This window comes from Periplaneta americana, chromosome 13, assembly GCF_040183065.1.
Source record: "Periplaneta americana isolate PAMFEO1 chromosome 13, P.americana_PAMFEO1_priV1, whole genome shotgun sequence".
NCBI lineage: Eukaryota > Metazoa > Arthropoda > Insecta > Blattodea > Blattidae > Periplaneta > Periplaneta americana.
Window position 1 is genome coordinate 84,826,706 of NC_091129.1, and position 15,822 is coordinate 84,842,527.

At 33.3% G+C, this 15,822-nt stretch overlaps 1 long non-coding RNA gene across 1 annotated transcript; it reads left to right on the forward strand.

The window, feature by feature from the left end:
- The first annotated feature begins 2,408 nt into the window (after window positions 1-2,408).
- Window positions 2,409-13,798, forward strand: LOC138712066 (uncharacterized). Its single transcript, XR_011335624.1, has 3 exons — window positions 2,409-2,749; window positions 2,999-3,038; window positions 13,402-13,798. It is a non-coding gene; the product is annotated as an uncharacterized lncRNA (long non-coding RNA).
- The last annotated feature ends 2,024 nt before the right edge of the window (window positions 13,799-15,822 follow it).

Below are 15,822 nucleotides of genomic sequence, written 5' to 3' on the forward strand. Positions count from 1 at the left end.
ATATGTGTGTTAGAGTTCAAGTGTACAATATTATGTGAAAATCTTCCATATAACGTATGCGTCAGTACTTAGTGTCAATAATCATGTATAGGAGTTACGTGTGTATGTTCATTTAATTAAAAAATTTAAGATATTCTACAAATTTAGTGTGCAAAGTTTCGATTTTACAGGGTTTGGTGGGACTGCTGGAGCATCTAAATCTGTTAAATGCTGCGTCCTCGTGCCAAAAGAATATGGACAGTAACAACCAAGAACACTCTCTGAAGCAGACACATTAAGGGGTTAGGTACAGTATACAGAAGTGAAATTTTTGGAAATATTCGACATTTTTTTTTCCTCCAATACTTTATCTTGTACAATAATGAAAATTTGTATGTATGGAACGTTGTCCTTCTGCTGTATGAAAAAAAATATTTTTACGATTTAAAAAAATGATATATATATCCTTTTTTCAAAATTAATAATGGTGGTAGTTCACTGTGCAGTGATGAAGCGTTTCCCTCATAACTCACAAACTTATTAACTTCTTCATGTTCTCTCTCTTTTATTATATTGCTGAAACACATATTTACAATATCATGCTCTTTCAACGACATTCCTTAATAAATAATATATATTTTTATTTTGTGTTAGAAGAAATACTAATATTTGACCATTTTTGTTAATTAATTCATTTTTTATCAGACAATCTATCAATGATACGGAAGTGATCTTGCACCATATTGTCGATATGACATGCATAAATACACACAAAAAGTTTCATCACAGAATGTTGGATAGTTTTTGAGTCATGTGGGAAATGCTTCATCACTGCACAATGAATTGAATTTTGGAAAAAAATGTAAATAATTGTTTTAAATAGTACAAATATTTTTTTCATATAGCAGAAGGACAGTGTTTTACACTTACTAACTTCCATTATTGTACTGAATACAGTAATGGAGGAAAAAAATGTTGAATATTTCCAAAATTTTACTGCTGTAAGTTGTACCTAACCCCTTAAAACAATAATAAATTGAGTTCTCCCTTAAGTCCCAAGTATGTCCGTAGAAATTAGAAAACACAACCTTCCAACCACCACCTGATAACTAACATTAAACCACAGTCTAGTATATGAAGTCACGAAGCTTGAGTTGTTGAGGGTGCTAGGAACAATAGACTGTGCAAGTACTATTTCGTATTGCCTGTGATGAGGCGATAGTAGCGATCCAAATGGTTAGCAACTATCTATGGATGCATATTTACTACGAATTGAGCTTCGTGACTGTATATACTAGACTGTGAAAACAGCTCAACACTTACACTGCGCCACAGACCACTAGAAAAGAGATATCAAATCGAAACTTTGCAAGGTGACCAAATACATTAGAGAATCTAATAATGCATTGAACGGAAAAAGAGCAAAACATGGATTACGCCCGTATTCGATTCAACTCCTCAATTGGATCCTCTACGCAAACTGAGCGTTCTCAATCAGGACATTTTTGGCCAAATTCCAAATTTATGTGCTTCCGCAACCCCCTATTCCCCTGATATAATCCCTGCCGCCTTCTATCTGTTTCTTAAATTGAAATTTTCGCTGAAAGGTGATGGATTTGACTGATTTGAAGACTTCCAGGCAAATATGGAGAGGGTTCTTAATACCTTTAAGAAGGAAAATGTCCAGGAATGCTTTCAAAAGTGGAGACACCGTTGGAGTCGGTGTGTTCAGTCAGAAGGGGACTACTTTGAAGAAGATCCATCAGAATAGCCTGTAAGACTGCCGTTTTGAAATTACAAGTCCAGTCTTAAAACTTTCCAATCTCACCTCATGTTTTGATAATATTAGAGCATAATTCAGTTGCGTTTAAAGTCGATTTTTAAGGACCTACAAATTCGAAATCTAGTTATGACGCATATTGGTGCGCTTTATTCCATTTATAGAGACAAGAGCTTCACTTTTTTCTGAGTCAAATATTAATGTAATATAATCATTCACACTGGAACACACTTATTGTCTTTCTTCAGTAATATTTGGAAATGAAGGCAAATCGATCTAAGTGATACATTTTAAAGTAATATCGCAAGATTAGATGTCATTAAGCTTATACTGTGTATTGATTTGTATTTAATACCAATTACGTTTCTAATCAGATTTAAGCGATTCTTAGGTTTTCTGTGTGTCACGTACAAAAAATTGTAAATAGCTTGCGCTATAACGCAAAAGAAAGTACGGGTCATTATATAGATAAAAAAGAGAAGTGATTCTTCTATTCATACATGGTGAAAGTGTTAACCTAAATTTCAGTTTCTAAAGAAAATATGTATTATTTGAAAGTTGCAGTAATCTAATCAATGGCAAAATTATCAAACATACAGCACCATGTGTTAAACACGAAAGTGAGTATAAATAAACAGATTGCAGTGCCTGGACTGTATTTCATCACTGAATTTCACAATATAAGAAGTAAACTCCGCTAAAATATAATGTATCTCAGTTAGACATTTAACGATTCTTCATTGAAGGGTTTCAGATTTCAGTTTCGAACAGGAAGTCTGAGAAAACAGCAGGAGGGAACAGAAAGTTTCGCACAGGCTTAAGTAGCTAACTGACGGAGCATAATATTCTCCATCATACTATCTAGTTCTATATAGCGTACTATAATAACTTCAAACTACTAATTGCAAGGAAGAAATATTTTGCAATAATCCAATGAAAATGATGGCGACTGATCGTATAATCTTCATATGGATCCTCTTCTTACAAATGGTAATATTTTCTTATACAGTAACACATATAACCAATTATTAAATGGAGTAAGGGTAAAGTGAATACATTATAGTTACCCCACTCCATACATATTCATATTTAAATACAGTACATAAGGCATTATCTCCTTCTGTGAACTATCATGATCACGTATTCAGGAATGTACAGAAAGATTTACATTGAACTGACAGTAATAATTTTAAAACAAACTTAGAAATAAAAGGAAATATTTATTTTCACTTGCATTAGCTGTTTCAGATGCTTGCCGTCCAAGGTGACATTATATCAGGTGAGTCAAAGCATTTATATACTCGTTTAAGAAGATGAGTAGTATTTTGTATTGAAATATTTAAATTGTAAAGAATGATATGGTAATATGTTTTCATATGCATTTATTAATAATACGATTCTTGACAAGCTATTTGCTACATTGTGTATGAAATGCATCACAGTTTTTGAATATTTAAATTTAAAAACCTGAGTTGAAACAGGTAAAAATTTATTACTAAGTGTAATAATCATAACTTACTACAATTTCAGATTACCATCCAATCAAGTGTTAGTTATCGCGCAAATAGCGGCAATTCTTTCTGAAGTACGCTAAGTTCCTTTTAACGCAATCACAGAACTATTACAGTATATCACTCATTTAATTTTTGTAAACGAAGTAAATATTTTCTTTTATTGACTAATATCTCCACTCCTACCTTCATCTTCATCGTTGTTACAATCACCACAAGCATCATTATCATCATCACCACGATCTGACCCCTTCACAAAGAGTTTGTTTTTTTATTTTTCTGTATAATAACGGGTCGTCAGAAAGTTCTTACACATTTTAAATTGACGTAACATAATTGATTTTACATTTTATCGCGTCCGCCAGTCTTCAAGTTCGATAGGAATGTCGAGAGTTTTATTTAGAATCAGTTTCACAATCAATAAGGGAGAGTTGGACAATTCAGAAGCGCGTTGTTAGTGTCGTTCTGTTTTCACAGAATAACTCCATTACGGAAAAATAACGAAGATTTCGTCACCAATTCCAATGCTTTAATGCTCCTTCTCGTAACGTCATACTGCAGTGGGTCACCAAGTGGCGTTTAACAGGTTCAGTAAAGCCTTGGTTTTTCTGAACCGATGCATGCGACGTGAGAGGTGCGAAGCCCACCTTGCACAAATCCGGACTACATGAGAGATAGTGAGTGGTTTCTATGACTGAAAAATGCGAGGTCTGCGCAACTCGCTGCCATAGAAACCACTCACTATCTCTCATGTAGTCCAGATTTGTGCGAGGAGGGTCTCGCACGTCGCATGCATCGGTTCAGAAAAACCAAGCCTTAAGAGATGAGTATTGTGTTCCTCGCCTGCATAGCATCACAACGCCTGAAAGCACAGAACGAGTGATAAAAGCAGTCACTCGAAGTCCACGTCGATCTATCGCTTAAGAATTCGGAATACGTAGATCAAATAAGACGGAACAACGTCCCATACTTCCCACATGAGTACCAAAAGCTACACACCAGTGTCTCTGAAAGAGAAAAAAATGGCGTCACAAATAAAAAAAGATCACGCTGTAATATATCGCTATTACGAATTAAACCCAGGCTGAGAAATAGCGAATATGATAAAGAATGTTGAAATAGTAAATGAAAAAAATTAAACATTAGCACTGACCATGATAACATACAAGAACTTTAGGTTTCCTTTTGTCACTAGTTCAAGCTAGCCCATAATGACGCAGTCAACAGACTAGGAAAATGTTTCTCTTTTCGTTTTTTACGATTCTTATAATGGAACCCATAAGTACGCTAGTTCACAAACGTTGCTTATAATCTTAACACAATATGGAATTCCCAATATAATTTCTCCTTCACAAATTGTGTATATACTTTTGAAGTTAGTTAACATAATCTCTATTATACCGGGTGGAAGTGAAATAGCATTGCAGATTTCCACGGCGAATAGCTCATGTTGTATGTAACAAAAAACTATGATATATTGGTGGAAAGTTCATAGTTAAAAAAATATATATATCTTTTTTCTCAATTGTTTAACACTTTCCTATTCGGTAACTATTGCGAGTAGGATCCTGATTTCTTCCATATGGATAGGATATATAATAAAGAATAACTAATCCCTCTGGTATATTTCAATAGCGTGCACATGATTTTAGTGTAAATTTATTTTTAAAAACCCCTCAATTCATTGCACGAAACGAACGCGTGGCAACGTCTTGGCAGCTTACGTACGGAGACTCACCGATTTCGTTGATCTCTTACATCTGTACACGAGTAGAGCGTTTTAGTGACGATGTTGCCGGACTGCTGAAGCTTCAAACTTAATTTTCTAATTAACTGTGGATTTAATCACACAACGTACTATAGGTTTTCTTTTCATTTACATGTACCTTACCCTATCATCTCTTTCAATCTGCAAGGTTATTTCACTTCCACTCTGTATAACTTTACCGTGATTTATGCCCTGCCACAATTATTAGCAATAATAATAATAATAATAATAATAATAATAATAATAATAATAATAATAATAATAATAATAATAAACTTATTGAGTTCTTTTACATAAAATGTAAAATTACATTATTTTGTAATTACTCGCACCTTTTCTCGAAGTAAGCAAAGCTTGTACTCGAGGATGTCTTTAGAATGAAGATAAAATCTTATATATTAACTACATTAAGATAATTTAAGTTATAAATATCAATTAGTGCACGTCACAAAACGAAATGAAATTAATTAGAATATAAAATTTCAGGAAATATTCTTTATATTCCATTTTTCTGTTTCATAAAAGTTCACAAAACAAATTTGTACACATCCTCTTTAAACCTGAAATCATACATTAATGTTAGATGACAATACTTATTAATAAAGGAAATCTATAGTCTTCGGCCAAAATTAGGGCTATGACTCATACCATATTGCGTATTACTCTTAGGTTCAATTAGTTGGAAAGATAGCTAAGAAGTGATATCTAGTATCTGTAAATTGCAGGCGAATCAAAGAACTGTTTCGAAATTTTTTTTCTTCTAAAAATAGAAAAACGTTTTATATATGTTTGTGTTTTGCAAACTTTGCTACTCATGAACAAAATATTAGTTAACTGTCCAACTTTGTGAACATAATAATAATGTAGTTAATCGAAATAATATTGTGGTTAATCTAAATGAACATGTTTCTACATATGAGGTGCCACTTCTTAGTCATCGATATATTCTTGTAGAATAAGTATGACAATTTGATGAGTATTTTTGTTTTGTGGTATGTTAATACATATTTGTAATTCATTTTGATGTCTGAAACTCTGAAACTTTTATTTACGAGATTTGTTTGATAATCTAAACCTAATGTTAATTATTACCTTATTAAGTGGATTCAGAGGTGGAACAGAACAGATTATGTTATATCTCTCCAACCTTCCATCCTGAATATCCGACTAGATATGTCAGCAGTTTACAATAGTATTTAACGATTTATTTATTCGAGATACTGAGTAGATTTATTACGTGTTATCTGCTTGTCGTTGGATTTTATGCTGTTAAGTTTGCTATGTCTGGTTTGCAACACGCTTCCATCTATGCTGACACCAAATGTATTTGTCACTGTGCCTCATAACTTTTTTAGTCTACAACGTAATTTACATTGTGTCTTATGTCCTTCACTCTAGTGATAAACTTTCCTTTTTACGAATCTTTATTGCTTCATTGTAATGTAAAACTTTTTTCTCGGTTAATATGTTTCTCACTGAATCCCTTTGTAGGAGAGAAGAATATTAATTGAACCAATGAATATTTTTATACATATCCAACTTCAGGAAGGGAGGTTGGATATATTCATACTTAGGAAGTATTCTACAGCAAGGTTAGCTATTTCTTTCCTACTAATAGAACCTAAGTGTAATATATAGTCTGAGGAATACCTAGATCTAATTTCAACTCAAGTAAGTACCATTTCTATTATATCACAATCAAACTTTTACGTAACAGAATATGGACTGTTTAAAAAAAATTGTGCACTTCAATATTACAATTAATCCTATTTCGTTTTGTAGTTTATGCTCTTTAATATTTTATATTGTCGTGATGTGCTTAATGTACATATATATGCTTTTACTTTAATGTTTCCAAAAACGACAAAAATACTCCCGAGCACAAGCTTTGGCTTTTTCAGGAGTGAGCAAGTTATCAATTATGTAATTTTAAATTTTGTGTAAAGAAATTAATATATTTATTATTATTATTATTATTATTATTATTATTATCATTTTCTCAGATCAATATCAGTGTAACTCTGTATGTAGTTATACGAGAAGGAAAAATTATTTCCGCGGATAACTTTCTGAAATTTTCCCCCCATAATTCTCCGGAAAATGTTCCGCCTAACCAAACTGTTATTTCTTTGTTATTTCGTAAAGCCCTGAATTTTATGAACCGACGCTTACAGGGTGCTATGCCCGGGTGGTGGTAAATTGCACTGGAATTGAAATTTCCTGTATGTAAACTGCTCTGATTTTACATGTGGTAAATTGCATTGGATGTTGTACATTGCTCTTCTTCTCATTTTATTAACTTTTGCCCAATATTTTTGCCTGTACACTCTCGACAATCGATATATCGCCTTGCTTGAAATAGCCATTTTTAGCAAATGTGAGGAGAACTTTAATAAGAAATTTGAGCCTGCTACAGTAATTTCATATCTCGAAATAGCTATTCTTGTTGCGATAAAAAACGTGTGGGCAAATACTGAAAAGTTTCTGTGCAGGTTTCATTTAACCAATTCCTGGTGGAAAAAAATCAATCTTCAGATTGAAATTTACGTAAAGATCAATAGTATGAATACGCTACATAGAAGAAAAAATTCACACACTAAGAGGGAACAAATTTACTATGAAAGACAAATTTCTGATTACCAGGAAGGAAAAATTGATCGATTCAGGTTCATAAAAAAAATACATGTTATAGCTTTGTCAAAATACAGTACAGTATTACTGTTAAGCAAGTGTTCGATAATCGACACACATAATAAAATGAAGTGGTACAGTACAGTATGTATTGAACAAGTGCTTGATAATCGGTACGCATAAAGTACAGTATTACTGTTGAACAAGTGTTTTATAATCGACAGGCATAATAAACTCAATTGTTAGTACAGTCTATACAACAAATATCAGCTCACAGCTTCAGTGCAGTTTGTATCTTCTACTCCTCGGTCATCCAGTGCAGTTTACATGGTAGGTGATTAACCGTCCGGTTTCTTTGCAGTGCAGTTTACTTTCTTCAAGTGCAATTTACAATCGCCTCTATGCCCGCCTCGCACAATTCCGGACTACACGAGAGATAGTGAGTGGCTTCTATAGCTGTGGGATGCGTAGACCTCTCACCTCGCAGCTACAGAAACCATTCACCCTCTCTCGCGTAGTCCGGATACCACTCACTATGTCTCGTATAGTCCGGATTAGTGCGAGCCGTCCTTGTAACTCACACTGCGCATGCGTCGATTAAAGAAAACCAAAGCTTTACAGTATCAATAGCTGTTGGCCTACATAATATAAGGTTCTTACTTACACAATATTTTCATCAGACACAAATTTATCAATCGGAAGGCATCAGACGTTTAACTTTTGATTGCTGTTTCCATACTGACTCTAAAACAAGCGCCAATGTATTTTAATTGAATTTAGGGAGGAATACACTATGATCCAGCACTACGTCAAGATGTATTGCGCTAACCCTCAAACTAGTCACGTTCTCAAATCCACACCTGTTGCCAGCTTCCTCAGTCGCCAGTCGGCGTTCGGGGAATGCTATAGAATGATGACGACATTAAAGAGATATTGTCAGAATGATGTAGATACCTAATGCGGGAAAACGGGAGAACCCCGAGGAAAACCCCAACTGAGACCTTGTTGACCTCAAGAGGTCTCACCACTCAGCCACCACAGAGGTCCTTAGCGCCACTGTTACGTTTGTTCTGTTATAATTAGAACCCGGATATTTGGCAAAATGCCTTTTTTTTTAAGGGTGGAATTAAATCATTATTTGCATACATATAAATGTGATTTGGAGTAAATCAAAGTGATAGCGCCGATTTTGATTTCGCCTATATTCTCTTTTTAAGGTGTTTCTTACTAATAAATGCCTTTTTTTTTCGTAATTTTAAAGCAATATTTCTTCTTTATTTGCAACTTTCTAATTATTTGTAGTGTAATGTGTATGAAATTTAAATATTTGAAACAATGACTAACTTTACTAACAATAGTAAATAAAGGTAATTTATTTCGGTGCTTAATCTCCTAATAATAGTGCTTTAATACTATTGGTGTAATATGAATAATGATCGACAATCTACAGTTAAAAATATAATATTGTCATGTCTTCATCATAACAACAATCAGTATTATAATTTTAAATATTAAGCTCGTTCTCATAGAAGTTGTCACGTAGCATTTTTAATTGTTTGCTTTCATATTTTCAAATCTTACTGTTACAATGTTGTGTTACACGTGTTTATTATTGTAGGAGAAATAAACTTGAGTGAGGAACAGTCGGTTATTGTCGGGTGACAGAAGGTATAAGATCGGTTAGCTACAATGCCTAAATTCAGTAAACCATTGAAAAGTAAACTTCATGCTTACGTTAGTGCATTTGGTATCCATATGTTTTCTAATCGATGTAACAGTGGTTTGTGAAAAGACAGTTAATCACGAAAAAAAGTATTTTATAAGTCAACTTGTGTCACCTACGAAATAAATATATGACTTATGTTGATATAGGCCTAATTTAAATTTATTGCTAAAATATATTATGCTTTTTTAAATTTATAACGTCTTTTTCAAATATCATTGAGCCGTTTTTATTGCCCTTTTTGCCTGCTATTTCAACTGTTATAAATGCCTAAACATCCGGGCTCTAATTATAACATTACCACCGACAAGAAATAGAAACAAATACTGATAAATGTAGGCCCTAATAATTTTGTGAGAAGTTGACTCGTACCTAAATTTTCTCAACATTATTAGCTTCACATGTGGCTTACGTATATAATTTAAAAAAATAACTACTTGTTAATGGCAAAGAACATTCAAATGTTGTGTGGTTCGTGATTCCCCGACTCGTTGCGTCACTGGACACCTCACTTCATTTTTTTATCTCTTTCACGGCTCAGCTAGTTACTCATAATTTTATTGACGTATTGTTCCGATAAGTCACTATGATAATTTTGTAAGTAAATTTATGTTACCTGTTCCGTCTATAACTTATCTTTTTATTGTTTTATAAAAACTTACTACACTTTATGACAGTGTACAATGCAATTGGCAGAGGAGGGGGACAAACGTTTTCGTCCTTACGGCATCTTCAGGTCCCATACCCAAGAAAGTGGGAAGTTTGGCGTTCTATTGAATATCATCTATGATATGTGAGAAAATTGTTCCAGTGTGGTTAATTTCCAGATAAAATTTATTTCTAGACTTGTCCGTTATAAATTGCGTGTGTAAGCTTTCATATGAATGCCTAATACAAAATTAGTATTGTGTAAGTGGTGGCTATTTCAGTAGGAATTAATTCCACTACGGATCAGGATAATATGTGAGTGATCGTTATATCAGTGCAATTATTATAAGAATTAGCAAAAGCAATGATCTGAAGAACTGCTTAAGAGTGGGTGATAATTTTCGAAAAAATATATATATATATATAATACAGATAAGGCAAGAAATGAAATTAAAAATTTAATCACTTTATTTTTAAGGGAAAAATTTTCAGGGGAATTTATATCAACACAATAATTATAAAACTTAGTAAACTTGAAAAGCTCAATAAATAATTGAGGGAAAACAAGTCAGGGAAATTCGTAATAATATCAGCAAAACCATAAAACTTGGCCTATAAGCTAAAAAATTCATATTAATGTGGAAAAATCCAAGAAGATTTATAATTGCACAAGAATATTATATGACAAAGAAAATTAAAAATTCAAAGACTTAAATTATATAGTTAAAGCGGGAAAATTATCAGAAAAATGTTTCATTATTTCAGGATAAATATAAATGTTAAGATATTAAGAAGTTTAAAAAATTAATACGGCAAACACTTTCACGAAAATACGTAATCATATAGGAACAACAATAATAGCATTGAAATTCACGTGGCTTAGAAAAACAGCTTAATAAGAGGTAAATTTTTGTACTAAATTATAATTACATCAATTCAGTTACAAAACAGCAAAATCATAAAGCTACGAAAACATTTTTTATGACTAGAACCTTTTTCAGGAAAATTTATTACTATATCAATAAAATAGTTTTATTACAGAAGATAGCAAAATGAAGAAGCTAAAGCAATTGCTTAATTAGTAGATATTATTTATCAGAAAAATGTATAATTTTGTTAAATCAGTACAATTATAAATTATACATTAGCAAAACCAATAAACCAGAAAGTTGCTTAAAGAGAAAATTTCATCACTATCTGCAGGTGTTTCCAATTGTCTTCGAGTTTGAAGATAAACAATTAAGGGGTTTCGAACCCCGGTCGGGGCAAGATACCTGCTTGAGGTTTTTTCCTGAGTTTTCCCTCAATCCAATATGAGCAAATGCTGGGTAACTATCGGTGCTGGACCCCGGACTCATTTCACCGGCATTATCACCTTCATCTAATTAAGATGCTAAATAACCTGAGATGTTGATACAGCGTCGTAAAATAATCTAATAAAAAATATAGGGGTGCTCTGCAATAATAAGTTATGTGTAAGAAGTGGGTTTTTGGCAGTAAGTAAAAGTAACATTGTTTTCATTAACAAAGCTGCGTTTTTGAATTAGTATTATTGATAGTTTATAGGCCTATGTATAAGTTTCATGTATTATTCGTCAATATATCGTTACTGAATTTATTTTAATACATTAACGGTAAAGTACTCCGACTTACCTTCTTAAGTATAGTCCTAAGATACAACTTGCCTTGTTATTGTAGTCATACGATACAACTTGCCTTGTTATTGCAGTCATACGATACAACTTGCCTTGTTATTGCAATCATACGATACAACTTGTTTTGTTATTGCACTCATTCGATAGAATACAACTTGACTTGTTATTGCAATCATACGATACAACTTGCCTTGTTATTGCAGTCATATGATACAACTTGCCTTGTTATTGCAGTCTTACGATACAACTTGCCTTGTTATTGCAATCATACGATACAACTTGTTTTGTTATTGTACTCATTCGATAGGATACAACTTGACTTGTTATTCCAGTCATACGATACAACTTGCCTTGTTATTGTAGTCATACGATACAACTTGCCTTGTTATTGCAGTCATACGATACAACTTGCCTTGTTCTTGCAGTCATATGATACAACTTGCCTTGTTATTGCAGTCATATGATACAACTTGCCTTGTTATTGCAGTCATACGATACAACTTGCCTTGTTATTGCAGTCATACGATAAAACTTGCCTTGTTATTGCATTCATACTATTCAACTTGTTTTGTTATTGCACTCATTCGATAGAATACAACTTGACTTGTTACTGCAGTCATATGATACAAATTGCCTTGTTATTGCAGTAATACGATACAACTTGCCTTGTTATTGCAGTCATATGGTACAACTTGCCTTGTTATTGAACTCATACGATACAACTTGCCTTATTATTGCAGTAATACGATACAACTTGCCTTGTTATTTCATATGCATGAGAACATTACAGATTCTTTCTAAGGTTGCTAAATGTAATAAGGGTTAAAATTTAATACACGAACATAAAATAATTTAAGAGTTGAACTATATTTTCACAATATAAGTATACAATACATGATAATAAGAAAATAGAACTTGTTACTTTATTGTATATCCCAGTATTTTTAGGTAATGGGGAAAAAATGTGACTTCTCAAAATCAAAATAAATCCTAAACAACGGTATAACCTTACGAGTATCGTTACAGTATTGCTTCTTCACATTGATTTGATCACTTTACGAAGGAATATTTTATATCATCAATCAGTATTCCAGTTTAGAATCTAGTGCTTCTGACTTATGTGCAGCTTCGAAAAGCTTCTGATAGTAGAGCTCGATCAAAAAGTCGTGGCACCAATATGCGCGAGCTTCTTTCTGATGCTTCGGAGTGGGGGGGTTCTGTGTGAGCGTGCGACTGCTTACTCATAGAGCGAAATGTTCAAACACCCCCACCCCACACACAGCAAGACTCTTGAGAGAGTCCATGTAAGTGAATGCCAATTCGTCTTCCGAGCAAGTGGCACGAGTTTGCGATCGGCCTCTACTGTCTGCTTCCTTCAGTGACGTCTGAACGTGCACCGACACTAAAGCTCTCTTTTGTCTACGTATTTAAACTGCGATATAGTCATATTATAAGCCGTGCATCAGCAGTAAGACATTTCATACTCGCCACCTAAGTGATGGAACAGCAAGATAAGTGCATTTACTTTGTATTTATAATGGTGACGACTATACCGAGGTATGTGTTCATACCTTGTTATTGCAGAGCACCACTCAATTATTACGTTCTTGACGGTTCATCCGGATTTGGAAAAAAAATCCCGTTGTATATGTTTTGTGTGGTATTTTCTCTGTGAATAATTTGTATATATCCTTTTTTCTACACAGTGGGCTGCGAAAACTTTATGGGCTGCCAGAATCTTTGCCCTGAAGATGATGTCCCTCAATGTATCAACGGAAATTGTGTTTGTTCCATGTCCCCTATACAATGACATTTTCCAGAATGTTATCTTTATCACTACACACTTGAGTAACTAGGACACAATAAACCAATAACGTTTATGGCGAATATGTTCAAGACATTTTATACTATATTCAACTTTCTGGTGTATCTTCGATTTGAATAAACAAAGAAGATCTTTCTGGTACTTATGAGAGTAGATGAGTTGTAACTGTTATAAAAACAATTATTAACTATTTTGGCCATCGTATTTTTCAACAATACTCTAAAAACTGCAAACGACTGTTCATATTCCCAATGTATAATAAAGTCATGTTAATTATATGTCTCCTTTTATATATATCCCAAAACAGATCCAAACTTTCTTGTATGGAAGAGAATATTGTCTTTAATCTCTTACAGTAAGTATTTTTGTTGGTTTTTAACGACGCTGTATCAATTACTTGGTTATACAGTAAGTATTAAGTGAGAATCAATTCTCGTACATTTGCTATTTTCCTGTTAAGAATCTTCTTCTTAGAACATGAAATGTATAGTTTTCTCCACTTAACTGTACAATAGGCTAGATATTATCACATCCAGATCAATACGTTTTTCTTTATATTTTATTTTCCGATATACAGAGAGGAATCTCAAATTTACCAGTAATTTATTACAACATATATTTTTATACAGAAATATATACTGTAACCCGGTACAGGCTTCTGGATGAGATAATCGACATTTACGAGTGAATTATTTTAGACTCCGTAAAAGGTGGGGTAAAGGACCTGAGTTTGTGTAGTTTAATTGCGGTGTCACGGTCTAATTCTGACGGCCGCAAACTCAGTCCTCGCGGAGGACCCGTGGGTCATAACATCGGTAAACTAAACCGCTGACAACTCTGTACATTAACTTCTTTTTTAATATTACATTACAATTTACAAAAATCATTGCTAAGAAAAGATACAAATATTTAAAATGCGGAACTTTTTATATTGTCTGTAACTATATTACTAGTTATGAAAGCAAATCGTTTAAGAAAAATATATTATGGACACTCCCTCTAGAAAACAAAGAGATACTTGTAACTATGAAAAAAATGAAGTCGGATTAGAAACAACAAACCCACCTCTTAAAATTATTGCAGTCATCTCTCTACCTTACTGTATATACTCGTAATATGTAGCAAGCAAGAAATCCTAACTGCGTAATTGTGAAACATGAAAATAGTGTGGAAAATACACTCTCTTAGTTGTAGGTCTACTCTTTCTGTAATGGATATATCTAATTTAATATTACTGAGAAATTCGTGTGTTTTATCTATCTTCCATTATTGAAATTGTGGCTAAATATATTTTCGTTTCAAGTCAGAGTTATGAATTTATTTTTGAAACTTGTACTCTCAAAAATTGTTTTTATCCAGAGGTGTGGATTTGATATTATGCAATTATGTAAAGAATAGTTAAACAAAAATTAAATCTGAAATATACAACACCTCTAATAATTTCCTTGTGTCGTATAGGTATAGTCCTACAGACTAAACATAGCGCTTCCGTTCCTGCTTAGCGCATGATGTTATGCTTTGACGCCCACTAACTGATAACGAGAAGCGTGACAGAGAGAATTGTCATTTTACACGTTAAGATTGAAATTAATACGATAACGTAGTGCAAATACAAATGCTGTATTACACTATCTAGAGTAAACCGTACTTCACAGTAGCCATCTTCACTCTATTACAGACTCAAGCCAAATGACTTAATCCTCACTCCAATATGAACGGCAAGAGCACTTGGTTTCTGAGTCATTGAAATGTTGTTGCCGGGCTATAGCGAAATTTGGACACTTTGGAAACGAAATTGAACTAGATTAAATACTGCACAGTTTGCACTTGTTAGGAAAGCTTCTGATTATACCTATTTTGTTGTTTTTTAAACTGTTTATTTAACGACGCTGTATCAACTACTAAGTTACTTAGCGTCGATGGATTTGAGATAGTGAGATGGCATTTGGCGAGATAATTTCGAGAATTCGCCGCAGATTACCTGATATTTGCTTTACGGTTGGGGAAAACCTCGGAAAAAACCAACAAGGTAATCAGCCTAAGTGCGAATCGAACACACGTCTGAGTGCAACTCCGGAGAGGCAGGCAAGCGCTCAGGTGACTGAGCTACGCTACCAATTTTGTTAGTACATAGAACAAATGACATGTATGAAATTAGAAACTACATTTACTTAAAAAATATCAGAAATTACAACCATAACTCGATATAAAATGTCATGTCAAGAAGGAAGACAAAAGAATCTCTCTATAAATGTTGATTTCTGGGATGAAATGCAAGAGAAGTAGGAAAAAGACCTTTTAA